Source organism: Manacus candei, unplaced genomic scaffold, assembly GCF_025592945.1.
Source record: "Manacus candei isolate 608988 ecotype Guabito, Panama unplaced genomic scaffold, ASM2559294v1 h1tg000023l, whole genome shotgun sequence".
In the NCBI taxonomy this organism is placed as follows: domain Eukaryota; kingdom Metazoa; phylum Chordata; class Aves; order Passeriformes; family Pipridae; genus Manacus; species Manacus candei.
In genome coordinates this window covers 3234895-3248140 of record NW_026138071.1, presented here as the reverse complement: position 1 = coordinate 3248140, position 13246 = coordinate 3234895, and the positions used below count along the sequence as shown (strand labels likewise).

Here is a 13246-nt window from a genome sequence, read left to right as displayed (position 1 = left end):
CTCAACACAAGCTGCAAAGGGAGTGCAGAAAGCCACAACAGCACTTCCAGATTTATAAAACGGGTGGAGGGAGCACAGGACAAGGAAGAGCAGAAGCGGTTTTTGTTTGACAATATCATGAATTGGGCTGAACCTCTAGTGGCAGTGAAGAGACTTCTGGGCAGTAAAACCACCTGCACGTAACAGGCAGAGACACACACCTGCAATTCCTCCCTTCTGCTCAGCATCACTTTGAAACATAGGTCAGAATCTGACCCTGTTTTGATCAGAACTTTGCCTCAAATCATTATTGGTTCAATTTGGCTTTCTGAAATACCTTGGAACCTAAAGCATCTACAATCAAAGTGAAAATAAAGGGCCATAGCTTAAACCTGAAGTACAGACACACTGCACCAGGGACTGGCCTGGTTAGGCTGTTTAGTCTATTAACTCGCTGATGGTGGAAAACAAATTAGAGGATTTTAAATCTGCCCACTCACTTCCAATAAACTAATGATGATGACGCTCTTCTAACAATTAATTTTGTGGCTCCTATTTGGCATCCTTGTTTTTAGATGCAGAATGGACATCTCCCTCCTTGCAGAGCCAGACATGCAGAGATTTGGTTAAGGAACAGAACAGGAAACCAGATGAACTCAAACACATGAGATGAGATTAAATCTCTTGGGGAGCACCGGCAGCCTCTCAGACCACAAAATCCATTTGTTGCCCTCCTGTAAGTTTAACAGTTACAACTCTATGCAGTTTATTTGAGGTTTTGGTGTAAGAATGCTAGTGCTGCCAAAGACAGGAGAAAGTGAGCTCTCACATGTGTGACAGAGCCAGACACCAGTGCAGTGCAGAATGCCAAAGAATATGTATTTGTTTAGCTCCTCAGTATCCCACAGTGCAAAGCTCATAACCAGCTCACATCAGGCTTTCAGACAGCTTTGAGAACTGGTAACAGGTTGGTCCAATGGACAATATCCAAAGCACTGAGTGAGCTTGAAAGAAACACATAATGCAAACTTCAACACCGTACAGGGTGATGAAAATGAAGCAACTGAGCAAAGAGCAACATGAAATGGATGCCATTAAACAGTGGGGTAAAGTTAATGCTGTTCTGCACAACACTGACACAACACCAACCCTTTATCAAGGAAAGAAGCAAACACCTTCCTCAGTCAGACTGCTTATAATTTACTAAAGTCACAGTCTGAAGAAATTAATAGACAAGAACAGTCTATTTTATTCACTCAGGTGAGGGACCTTTATACACTTGCCAGCATTTTCTCTTACGCACTGGCAAAGGCTGTTGGAAGGTGCGCTGGCACTGTCAGAATCCAGGAGGAAGCTTCAATCACAACTGTCAGCCAAGGAGGCGTTAACAGCAGCAAGCCCGATCCAGAGGCACACCAACAACATTTCCATCCCTAGTCTAGGCAAGGCCCGAGATAATGAGAGGCTCAGGGTGACACATGAGACTGATCCAAAGTCATATGAGGCCAGAAGGGACCTGTAATGGCAGTCCACACACTTCAAAGCCACCTCTCACAAAAACCTGCAGGAACACTGAAGTGGAAAGGTACATGCGGAGAAAGTCACTACACTTTATCCATCTGAACATTTCACGTCCAGCCTCTTGAAACTTCTTCTGACCTGCCTTGACACAAAGGTTGTTGAGGAGATCTTGTCCTCATCCTCCACTGTAATGTTGTAAATCATTACACAAGTGTCCAGACTTGCTGTCAGTTCTCATCTTTTAATAACCAACAGCCCTGAACAAACTGCCCGATGGACAGAGAAAGACTGACTAACACAGAGGAGAAACAGATAAATCGTTTGAGTTTTGCTGTTTAAATATACAATTTTCTTAACACTTAAGTTGTAGCATAAATTTAACATTCCTACAGAACTTCAAAGATGACTGGAGGACCAGCTCATTCTCTCGTAGGCATTCTCTGCAATTGTCCTTCTAGGGAATGTCACGTGAACTAGAGAAACATGTCCATCTCCCAAGCATGCTGCTCTCTCACTTTTAACACTTCATGTTATCAGCCAAGTGAAGCAAGGCCAAAGTGTATAACTTCATGGCATTTTTCTTCTTGAAACAGAAACTTTTGAAGCTGTTTGATCAATTCTAAGGACTTCACAGGAATGTTGCAGGCATCAGTGCAAGAAAAAACAACAAACCTGTGTTGGCAGCAATTTTAAAAAAAAATTAAGCAATAATTAAAAATTAAGAAACACAGAAAGGATCACCCATGGTGACATGTCATTCCTCTGTCCCTCTTGTAACTTCCAAGCTTCAGTCCCACTGACAGGGTTCAATAGAGAAAACAAGCAAAGGCTGGACTTTGCCAAGCCCAGGACCACAGAACAAAGGCTTGTTCCACACAGTGAGCAATGTTGCCATAAGGGAGACCCTGAATATGACAGCACTGCAGTTCTATCCTGCACTTGAGTGTAGTCCTTTGCTCTAGAGAAAGCTCATCTCTATTGCGAGTCCTCAAACATATCCCCTCTACAGCTGCAAACCTCTTAAATCCGATTCAGAATCCCAGACGGAAGCAAACACCTGCACTTCCAACACCTTCCCAAGAACTAATCTGAGCTCTGCTGAGCTAAATGGTGGATCTGTGTCTCCAGGTATCAAGCGAAAATAGTTTGGTTTGTCTTCAACAGCACCCAGGCGGCACCAAGAGGAGCGTGCGACAGAGATACAACTGCTCAAAAGATGCAGAGAAACAAGCTGCAGTGTTCAGCAGCAAATTGGGCTATGACAAATTTGCCTCTGAAGCTGGCACAAGTACTGGGCTGGAGACCACATCCCTGCTTTATCAACACTGGTTTGGCACATACTTCTTTACTCAACCCTTGTCTCCTCTACTAAACACTGACTTATGAAATAAGTCCACAAGGGACAGAGAATCCAGTGCTCAGAACAACCCTCGCATCTGGGAAGCCTCTGTGCTACTCCAGCACAGGCTTCCCATACAACCCGGAGGTTGTCATCCTACCTCAGTTTCCCACACCCTTCTGAAGCGGCTGTGCAGGGGGTTGGGGAAGGGAGCAGCCTTCCCCTTCCTCACAGATATCTTTAGACATATAACATTAAAAATACCTTAATCAGAGCCCACACAGGCCTGCAACATGCATAACATTGTATTTACTCAGACCGAGTAGCTCTCTGAAGCGTTTCTGCAGGATCTGCCTAACGATGAAGCCACCTCTTCGCACACGCACAAACTCGCAGTCCTCGCCCAACTCCCATTAAAAACGCTCCCAGAAATGAACGAAGCAGAGCACGGCACGTGCACAAAGGGGCCAAGCTCCAGGGCCGAGCCCACCCAACCCACAGGATGCTGCTGGAGGCACAGCAGCCCCAAGCGTCGGCAGAGCCCGGCGCCGCTCGGCGAGATCAGCGCGGCCGCGCCTCCCTCCCCTCGCCCAGCTGTCTGTTCCCGAGGGACCCTCCCCGGAGACCCCCGGCCCTGCCGGTGCTGGGCGGCCCCGGGGCGGGGGGGCCGAGGGGCGGCCCCGCGCCAGGCCCGGCAGCCCCCGCACCGCCGGCCCCGCCGAACCGCCCTGCGCTGCTCCCGCACGGTGCCGCGGGCGGGCCGGCCCCGCCCCGCGCATCCCGCGGTCACCCGGCGGCGGCACCGCACACAAAGCGCCCGCGGCCGCGCTTCCCCCCGCGGGCCGGCGCGACGCGGGCGCGGGCGGTACCTGCGGGGCGCGGGCCGGGCGGAGGCTGTCCCGCTGTCGCCGTCCGTCGCTCCCGTTGTCGCTCCCTCCGCTCAGAGCCGGCGGCGGCGGCGCCCGCTCCGCTCCATGGCCGCGCGCGCGCCCCGTTCGCCACGGGAAGAATAGGGGGTCCACCGCGCACGCGCCGCCCGCGCCCGCCCCGCCCCGCCCCGCGCGCCGGCGCGGCGCCGCCCTGCGGGCCCCGGTGCCGCGGTGAGGTCAGCGCGCGCCCTGCGCATGCGCGGGGGTGGGCCGTTACCGCGCGCGCCCGGTCGCCATGGAGATACCGCCCGGCGGCCGCGCCGGGACCGCGGGGCGCGGGGACGTGTGTTCCCGGGAGTGCCAGAGCTCCGTCCCGCCTGATCGGCCCCCGAGGGCGGCTCCGGGCACTGCCGTGCCCCTGGCTCCTCGGTCCGACCGCCGAGAAGCTCAAATGCTTTGCAAAGAATTGGCGATAGCGTGAGGGCTCAGCGCTGCCGCGCGGCTGCGTACCAGGGCACTGCCATCCTCTAGTGATCCCCAGTGAGGGAAACTGTTCCACAGAATCATCGAATGCGGCAGGTTGGAAGGGACCACAGGGGGTCATCTGGCCCAACCTCCCTGCTCGAGCAGGGTGATCCCAGAGCACATGGCATCCAGGATTGCATCCAGACGGCTCTGGAATGTCTCCAGTGAGAGAGACTCCACAGCCTCTCTGGGCAATCTGTACCAGTGCACAGTTACTCACAGGATAGAGAAGTTCTTCCTCATATTCAGGTGGAATTCGCTGTGCATCAGTTTCTCCCTGTTGCCTCTTGTCCTATTCCTCGGCACCCCTGAGTAGAACCTGATCCATCCTCTTGAAACCGCCTCCCACTTTAGATACACATTGATGAGGTCCCCTCTCAGTCTTCTCAAGGCTGAAGAGGCCCAACTCTCAGCCTTTCCTCATAAGAGAGATGCTCTAGTCCCTTAATCACATTTGTTGCTCTCCACTGGATCCTCTGGATGCTCCAGGAGCTCCACATGTCTCTGCTTTGTGCAGCCTTAGTTAAAAAGCTGTATTTAAAAGCAACTAAATCTTTCTCCTACATGGAATGAGTTGCAGTGCCACCACTATGTAGCTGAGGTGAGAATGGGAAACAAATGTCCTGTGCAGAGGTTCTTTGCCAAGACACATTGGACAATCTTCCTGCCTGGGCTCATGACTGCTGCTTTCATGGTGTTGTAGGGAATGAACCTCCATCTCCCCTTGAACCACCACTGTGCTCGTCCTCTGCAGCTGACCTCCCCAGGTGACAGTGTGGTTCCTAACAAGCCTGTAGTCTGAGCCATTAAAACAGTTCATAGGGGAGAGCTGTATGTGGAACAAATGGTTCATTTTCATTCACAACTTCTTGAAATAATAATGCCCTTCTCCTTGGCTCACAATTTTGGCACAGAAATTGTTTTTGGCAAGCCCTCTCCAAATAATCCTAGATTTTGTAATTTGTTCCTTTCCTCCCTCAGGTTCGAGAGCAATATTTAAACTGCTGCTTTGAGCGAAGCCATCAGCACAGGCTGCACGTAAGTTCTGGAAAAGGCTGCACAGATGTCAAGAGAAAGCTGGGGATATTAGTGCTTAAAAGGATGCCAGCTCTGGGTAAACTGAAAGCAGGTGATTACAAACCAGCTTTAGAAATTACCATGGTTCTCACCCCCAGGCAGTAGCTTATCTCCTGAGAGCCCTAACTGGCTAAGCACTACCCACAGCTCTGCTTCACCTATTGTGGCTTCCCAGTCCCCATGTTACCATCGCTCTGCACCCAGAGGAGGCACAGTCCCTGTGCAGAGTGCTTTCCCTCCCTCATTTGGCAGTTCTGCAACCAGGACTCCAGTTGTTTTCCCTGCTCTCATTTTGCACTAATGCAGCAGTACTGGATCAAGGGTCGGACTTGATGATCTCAGAGGTCCCTTCCAACCCAGCTGATTCTATGATTCTGTGCAGTCTCCCAACTGCAGCTGATGACAGAGGTCCCAGGTACATTAATAAAGGACCAATAATCCTTCCACTTCAGCTGGATCTGCTACAACTACAGGCAAAGTTCTCTCAGACACTAGAGGTGTCTCTGTTCCCAAAATACCATCACAATCCATTTTGAGCAAGAAAATTAGATAAAGACTGAATAGCTCTAAGTTAGCTGAATTACGATAAGCAATATTTAATTTCATTTTAGTAAGAAGTCAATAATTGTGTACCACATTTGCTGTGAATTCTTTCTCTTCAGTATTGCAATACAGAGACATTTACTTTGGAAATTTCCTAATATTCCTTCTGATATAATTGTATGTTTGCCCTTTCTTCACAGATTCTTACTTTTGGTGATTTTACGGTCACTGTTTGGCAGTGACCAACAGCCTAAACCTTCATAAAGAAATGCTGAGAAATACATCTGGTATAGTTTTTAAGTATTTTTTTCCTCCCCTCCTAGATAACACTTGCATAGAAAATATGTTTTTTATTTTCTTTTTTGTTGCAAGACTTAGGGGACAACTGCACAAAACTTAAAAGCTTCCTCACTGTGCAATTAACAAAAAGATTGTGGACACAGTTATTTTCTATGTGTTTTCTTCACATTTTTATTATAAAACAGGTAAAGTCTGTGCACAGAAATAAATTTGTCACCTAATCAGCTCTAATGTTTTGATTTTTTTTTCCTGTTATTATGTGACTGTTTCCTTGGCTCCCTGCAAAGACTTTTAGAAGAGTTTCTGCCTATATTTAAGATAACCAGATTGTTCCATGAGCAGTAGCACCAATAATGCTTAGTTTCCCACAGATCTGGGGGTTTTGTCCCTCTAATCTGCCCTGTTCTCTCAGCAGCCCTACCTTCCTGTGACAGTCCCCTCCAAGGGGACACAGGCAGCACAGTGTGTGGTTATCCACGGCTGTGTACACATGCACGTCGAAGGGCAGCCTTCTGCCAAAGGGATCATACCATGCCTGAGCTCCCCTCCTGCCTTCCCCTGAGGCTGGCAATGATTATTTCTCTCTTCCAGTTCTCATGAAACTTGAGATTCTTTCCTCCTCCCTAAATGTTGAGAAGGAAAAAGGAGGGGGCTAGCCTGACAGCTGAATAGGAGCAGACAGACAGACTGATCACATAAGCCTCATTTTCATTGGAAAAAGAAGTCCAAAATACATTGTAGCTTGAAAGCTTTCTTCAAATTTTTTAAAAAGAGGTGAAGGCATTGTTCTGATTCTTGCCCTTCAGGTTTCTTAACATTAATCTCAGTATTCTTCAGTTCTGCTCAGATGAGGTTCTTGATTACCCTGCACAGTCCATTGACTTTCCCAGGGATATCCATCTGCTTTAGTTCCAGCACACCTATGATAGATCTGCACATCCATTGCCTGTGATGGCTCTCAGTGGAAACCCACCATGAAGGCACATCAGGATACCCCAAGGGCAACCAGATCTAAGCTTCTGGATGGAATCCAATCTGCAGGGATAATTCAGCTTCCCCAAAGTTATTGTTAGGTAACAACTATGCTATTGCTAACCAGTCCTTGGGGATTTATCCTGGCGTGCAGAAAGGACTCTCTAAATGAAGGAAACAGCAGTAACCACTGGAGGAGCTGCTACCATCACATGTGACTTCTTGACAAGGCCTTCAGGACCAGTGGCTCAACAGCGGGCATTTGGCAATACCCTTATACATAGCATCCCTAAAAAAGGATACTTTTTACTATACTCTCATTTCTGAAAGATATCCGTTTACTTACCTGTCTCATACACGGATCTCCAAATCAGACTAGTGCAACAGAAAGGTAGGAACATCTGTCTCCTGAGAGGGTACTATTCCCAGTGAGGCAGCATGTATCTCTCTAATCAGTCCACCTGCAAAGTACTTTGTTCCCTGCTTGTTGAGCAGGCGTATGCCTATACACGTGCTAAACAAGTCCACCTGCAGGGTGAAACACAAGATGAACTTAGGGACATCTGCAGCAAGGGCACAGAAAGCTTTTAAGTAAGGGCAAATCAAAGTCAGAAAGCTTTTTAAAATAAAGAAATGTAAGACTAGCTTTCAATTACCCACATTGCTCTTTCAAACAAAAACCCATCAATAAAACAGAACTAGTGGGAAGTAGAGGGATGGACTGGCTCTATTTCAGCAGAAACACTGACTATGGTTGAGTGATCTGTCTTCCCCCTTTCTTCAGGGCCCTTTTTCACAAAATCTTCTCAGGAATCTGAGAGCCGAGTGCTCCAAGGAGAAATGTGTTTATTTAACAATGACAGTATGATGATGTAGCTGCCCATGACAGCAGAGGACAGCAGCATCAAAACCTGGCTGTCCCTGAGTTGCTTCTCTAGAGTTTAGCACACCACCATGCAGACCTAGAAAGCCACATTTCCTTTATGTGCTGTCCCAACTTGACTACTTGCATGGCTGAGGGGGAGAACAGCTTCACTTGACTTGATGTAGCATTGCGTCTCTCCCTTTGCCATCTCCTGGCACTTAAATCCCCTGAACACATCATCTGAACAGACTTGTGCAGTGCTAAGGAGAAGGCTGGACTGCTGCTGGCAGATAAATACCATGGGCCAACACAAGGAGAAGCCCAGGTACCCAGCTTCTGAGTGCTGTTGATCCCACTCTGGCACAGGCTCCTTGTGTGACTCATCTCTTCTACCACTCACCTGTGAAACAGGGAACGAACTCCTCATCCATACTGTGTGAGAACAAACACTGGAAACAGGGAAACAGTACTTCAGATCAACATCAAATTTAGTAATTCTTCGTTCTTTCCTTTGCATATGACAGTTGTCACAGCCCCAGATTTGAGCACTTTCAGCTCGCACAATGTGCTCCTCCACCGCTATCTTTAATTGGCACTTTCCTGCCAAGCCTCAGCGTTTTGCATCGGACTTTTTCCACGTGAGAGCTGCCACGAACAAAGCATCCCACTGACCCACTTAACTCCCACGTGAAGGCACATGAAGCTGCGCTTCAGTCACCAAACAGAAAAGAAAATGCAAAAGCAGGAGGTTTTGATTAAAGGGATGTGAGCAAATGGCTTCAAGGCTCATCGTGTGCACATGGGCACGTCTGCGTGTGCTCACTTCTTGCAGACATTTGGCCACCCAAGGAGAAACATCACGTACAAAGCAGGTCGTCTTCATGAAGTGTGATTTGGGTTTGAATAGAGATTTCCCATTGGCATGAAGGTCCTGTGAGCCAGGCAACATCCCCATGGGCCTCTTCCCCTGACCTGGAGTGACTGCCTCCAGGGAGGCAGGGAACAGTTCATTCTCCCTGACCAAAACATCAAGGAAGGTACCAATTAGTGTTAATTGTGGAATTCTTTGTTTTGTGACCAGAGCCTGAGCTTAAATCCCCCAAGACTGAACACAGGCTACTGGCAACAATTTTCCACCATTTCTGAGCTGCATTAGAATTAATGCAGTAGCCTAGAAGATGATCTCTGGTCTTACCAAGGCATGGGCACTAGGTCCTGTATTTGTATCAGAGACTGTATTTTTCCTGGCTGCCCTCAGGCCCCTGGGAAGAGACATTTACAGGTCAAACTTACAAGAGTCCTATTTTTGTCTTGCACTTAAATTTACATTAAACAACATTTCAGCCCCATTTCCTCTTCCCTCATAATTTCCCATTTACACTGTTTCAAATGGATTTACCTCTTCCTGTACTTGTTTTCCGTAGTCATCTGCTGATGTTATTATATCTTGTTTCCACCACCCAAACACAATTATGCTCATATCTTCTTTTTTTTTATACTTGCATATCACACGTGCACATACCTTAGCAGCATGGGTTCTTTTAATCTTTGAACAACATTTCCTTTTTATCCTCACCCAAATATTAAGCCAACTGGAAAGTGACACATCAAGGTTAGGAATGCAGTCTGCTCCTGACAAGGAAAAAACGCTGAGCTTTGCAAGAAAGGCTAAGTGGATTAAGATCCTTTCTAAAGATTAGGTCACCCTTCACCCCAAATGCAGATTTCTACTGAAATTAATGGAAGCTCTTACAGAATGCAATGGGAGGGTTGACATTGAATGGCAACACAGCAAACATACACTGGCAGCTCACCCAAAACCAATTGTCCAAATCACCAATTCCAAATGAGTCTTAACAACCAACTGATTGTTTCTATACTATATATTAACACGGTGGGATTTCATCTTGTAAAATTATGAGCTGATGGGGAAAAAAAGCTGAGCTAGTAGTTCTCAGGATAAAAACTTGGGCTGTGATTCATCTGGTTGCACTGACATTACACCAACAGACAGGTTTGCCTTAGGAGAATCCGCGATGACTCTCAAACTAGTCCCTTGCACTTGCATAGCTCTGGCCAGACCAGTCACAAAGCTCCAGCAGCTCCAAACCTGGAATTTGCTTTTCAGGATACAGTTTAATAGAATGCACTTTAAGCAATGTCAAGTTAATAAATTGCAAACACCACATCTTTGTGTGGGATAGCTGAGGGAAAAGCCTTATAGATTTGTCTTACATTTCCTCTGCCCATTGTGTCTGGGCAGATGAACCCAGCCCTTGTAACAGGCAGACCTGCAAACATAGCCCAGCACCTGAAAATCACACCTGATCTCTTCCAGCTCTCACATCAACAGAAATAAAAATGCTACAGGCAACAAAGTAGCTGTGCTGCTGCTGCACAGCTGGCACATACTCTGCTCACCCCCCACTGCAGGTTGCCTTCTGTGAGAAACAGTAACTGAGTACAGGAGTGAGAGGCAAAGTACTGCCTTCACTCTCAAAATGGTGCAATGCTTTCAGCCTTGCGAAGCCACCCTGACAGAAGCAACTTACTTCTCTGCTTTTTTTTTTAAAAAAACAACACACACGCAAACTTGCTGGGTTTGTGCAAGCCCTTGTGGGAAACTGGTAGCAACGCCACACTATGGAGCAAGCAGAAAAAAACAGGGCTTTCCAAAAACCACGACCATAAAACCCAGATTTTTTTTCTCCTTCCTGTTCATTAAAACAACAAGTTTCAAATCCAGGCCAGGCCCTAGACTCCATGTAATGGGTCAAGTGCAGGGTCAAATGTGCAACCAGGGAAAGGAAGTGACCGTAGTGCCTTACTGTCTCGAAGTCCTGCAGTGTTCATCCTCCCACCCCTGCCTGCTCTCTTCAGCAACAAATTTGAAGATAATTATAAACCAGCATTTTCTTCCTCATTCAGAGCCAAGATTTATGTAGGAGCTTCTGTGTAGTTTATCCTTTGCCAGCACAGAAGAGCCACATGATTACTGGCCACAACTAGTCCAAGGCTCCCAGGACAGCAAAGATCTCTGCCCCTGCCATATGCTTAATTAATGCTGGGTGGGAGAAGTGATGAGAGGCCTTGCTGCACCCTGCATGGGAGAAAGTGTTTCACTTTAAGAATTCTCACTCACACAGTTAGCCATTTCTTCAGCTTGCTCTGACAGCTGCTGGCCTTTGGCAGGGAGGGATGTGCCTGCATTAGCCATGCCAGACAGCAGCTCAGAATGGCCTCCCCACTGTTCCAGCAGCACCCTGGGGTGGTCCCCAACATATCTCTGGCTAAGAAGGTGCAGATTATTGCTGCCTAGAGTTGAACATTTCAAGAATTTGGGGGTTAGATTGTAAACTCAGGAAAACAGGATGTATTTGAACAGTGCCTTGGACAATGAAGGAGCCTGGTCCAAGAGGACTCATGGGTATTCCTGGAAAACACATAACGGAGATCACATTCACTCTACTCCTGTTACTTACATGTCTGGCTTTCACCTGCAACACCCTGCCCAGGGCAGGGATGTGCAAAGCACCTCACACAGCACAGCCCTACCCCAGGCAGCTGCATCCCACAGCAAAGTGAGAACCAAACATCCCAACACTCCAAAGGGAAAGCTGGGAGAGGGGGAATTTGCTAGAGCTACCCTCTGCCTCGCTGGTGTGTTACTTGAGAGTGTGTCACCCCTCAGAGCCATGCCCAAGTCCTCCCTTGCACCATGAGCTATTTGCAGGCAGGTTTTAGCCTTGTTCCTCAGGGCTGCAGCCTTTTGAAAAGCCAGGTATGCAAGCAAACAGGCTTGATACTGGCAAGAGCAAGTGTCACTTGCCCAGCCTGCTCTGCTCCTCCACTCTGATCATGAGCAAGCACCAGCACTTGGACCGTGGTTGCAGCACACCCCTTATGCTCTGTGCAGCCTGGGCATCCCACAGCACATCTGACAGGCAAAATAAGTAAGGAAACATAAAACTGCATCTTTAATTTTGAGCAGTCTAACATTGCCAATGCACCAGTGCCTTTTTCTTGAGAGGTGAACACTGGCTTCATCATTCCTTTCTCCTCTCTATCTCGCAGCCAATTCTGCTTTTCTCCCCCACCCTCCCCAACCCCCATACTTCTTATACTTCCAGTACTTCATGTGCTGGGGAATACCAAGCACTCTTAAAACCAGCTCCCCCTCCTGCAAAACAGAGAAATTGTAATAAATGAGTGTAAATTAGCAGGCTTGGCTAGCATGTGTTTTTGAAGCTTGAAAACAGTAATACATACGTAAGTGTTCAGCAAAACAGCTCCACAAAGTCATTCATTACTGAAAGGCAGAGAACTTGCAAGTCATGCCTTGAACCCACAGCCCCAACACTCCTAGCATCCCAGTAAAAACAACTCAGAGCCTGCCCTAAAATCAGTGGCCAGGAGGTTTGTGTTTGTCCAACATGAATGATCAAACGACTGCAGAGATGAGAAAATAAAATCAGTGCAGGCACTGAGGCATAACTCATGACACAGCATGTCTGTCCACTTGCTATGGAAACTATGTTTGGCAAGTATCAGGTGTCTGAATTTCTGCTTACGTACATCTCCCTGGACAGCAGTATATTAATAACACAGGCAGCCTAAAAACAGAACCTATCACCAAGAAAAGCTGCCCTTCTGCCCAGAGTTCCTTGCTGTAGCCTGGATATTGTTGTGCTTTACTCAAACAAAACAGAATTTTGTTTCCTTGCTTTTCAGAACTGCCATCTAAGCTGATCTCAATTGAAGGAAGATGAACAAACAAAAGGAAGGGAAAGGAAAATTACAGCAGGAAGCAACCTTATTGTAAGCACAGCTTTCTTGAACGTCTTCCCATCAAGGCTCACACTGCTATGTGAACATGGAGAGTCAGCAGCAGCCAGGGTTTTGGCTTAAAGGAACAAACCTGTCCAAGAGACCTGCAGAAGCCAAAGCCCCTGGAAGCTCATGCAGCCAGACAGGATAGCCCTGGCACTGCAAGTGGCATGAAAAGAATCCACTGAGTCCAACACAGAAGAGAGCCACAAGTGGACACAGCAGGGGCAGAACAGTGGGCACAGAGAGGAGCACAGCAACAAAAGCAAAGTAGGAACAATGCAACTCTGGGTTCAAAATGCAGGCCAAAGGGTTGGAATGGGAAGCATAGGAAGGAGGATGCTCAGGCTTTGGTGAACATGGAACTGCACTGGAGAAGTTACTCTAGATAAACTTAAGTTCTCTTAAGAGCAGCTTTAACTCAACAGC

At 47.6% G+C, this 13246-nt stretch overlaps 1 protein-coding gene across 15 annotated transcripts in view; it reads right to left on the bottom strand.

The window, feature by feature from the left end:
• CLASP1 (cytoplasmic linker associated protein 1) overlaps positions 1 to 3868 on the bottom strand; it is a 174077-nt gene extending 170209 nt beyond the window's left edge. For all 15 annotated transcript variants that reach the window (XM_051787003.1, XM_051786989.1, XM_051786990.1 and 12 more), the window contains exon 1: positions 3709 to 3868. The gene's annotated coding sequence lies outside the window, so the exon portion shown is untranslated. The remainder of the gene's footprint in view (positions 1 to 3708) is intronic.
• Between the last annotated feature and the right edge of the window lie 9378 nt (positions 3869 to 13246).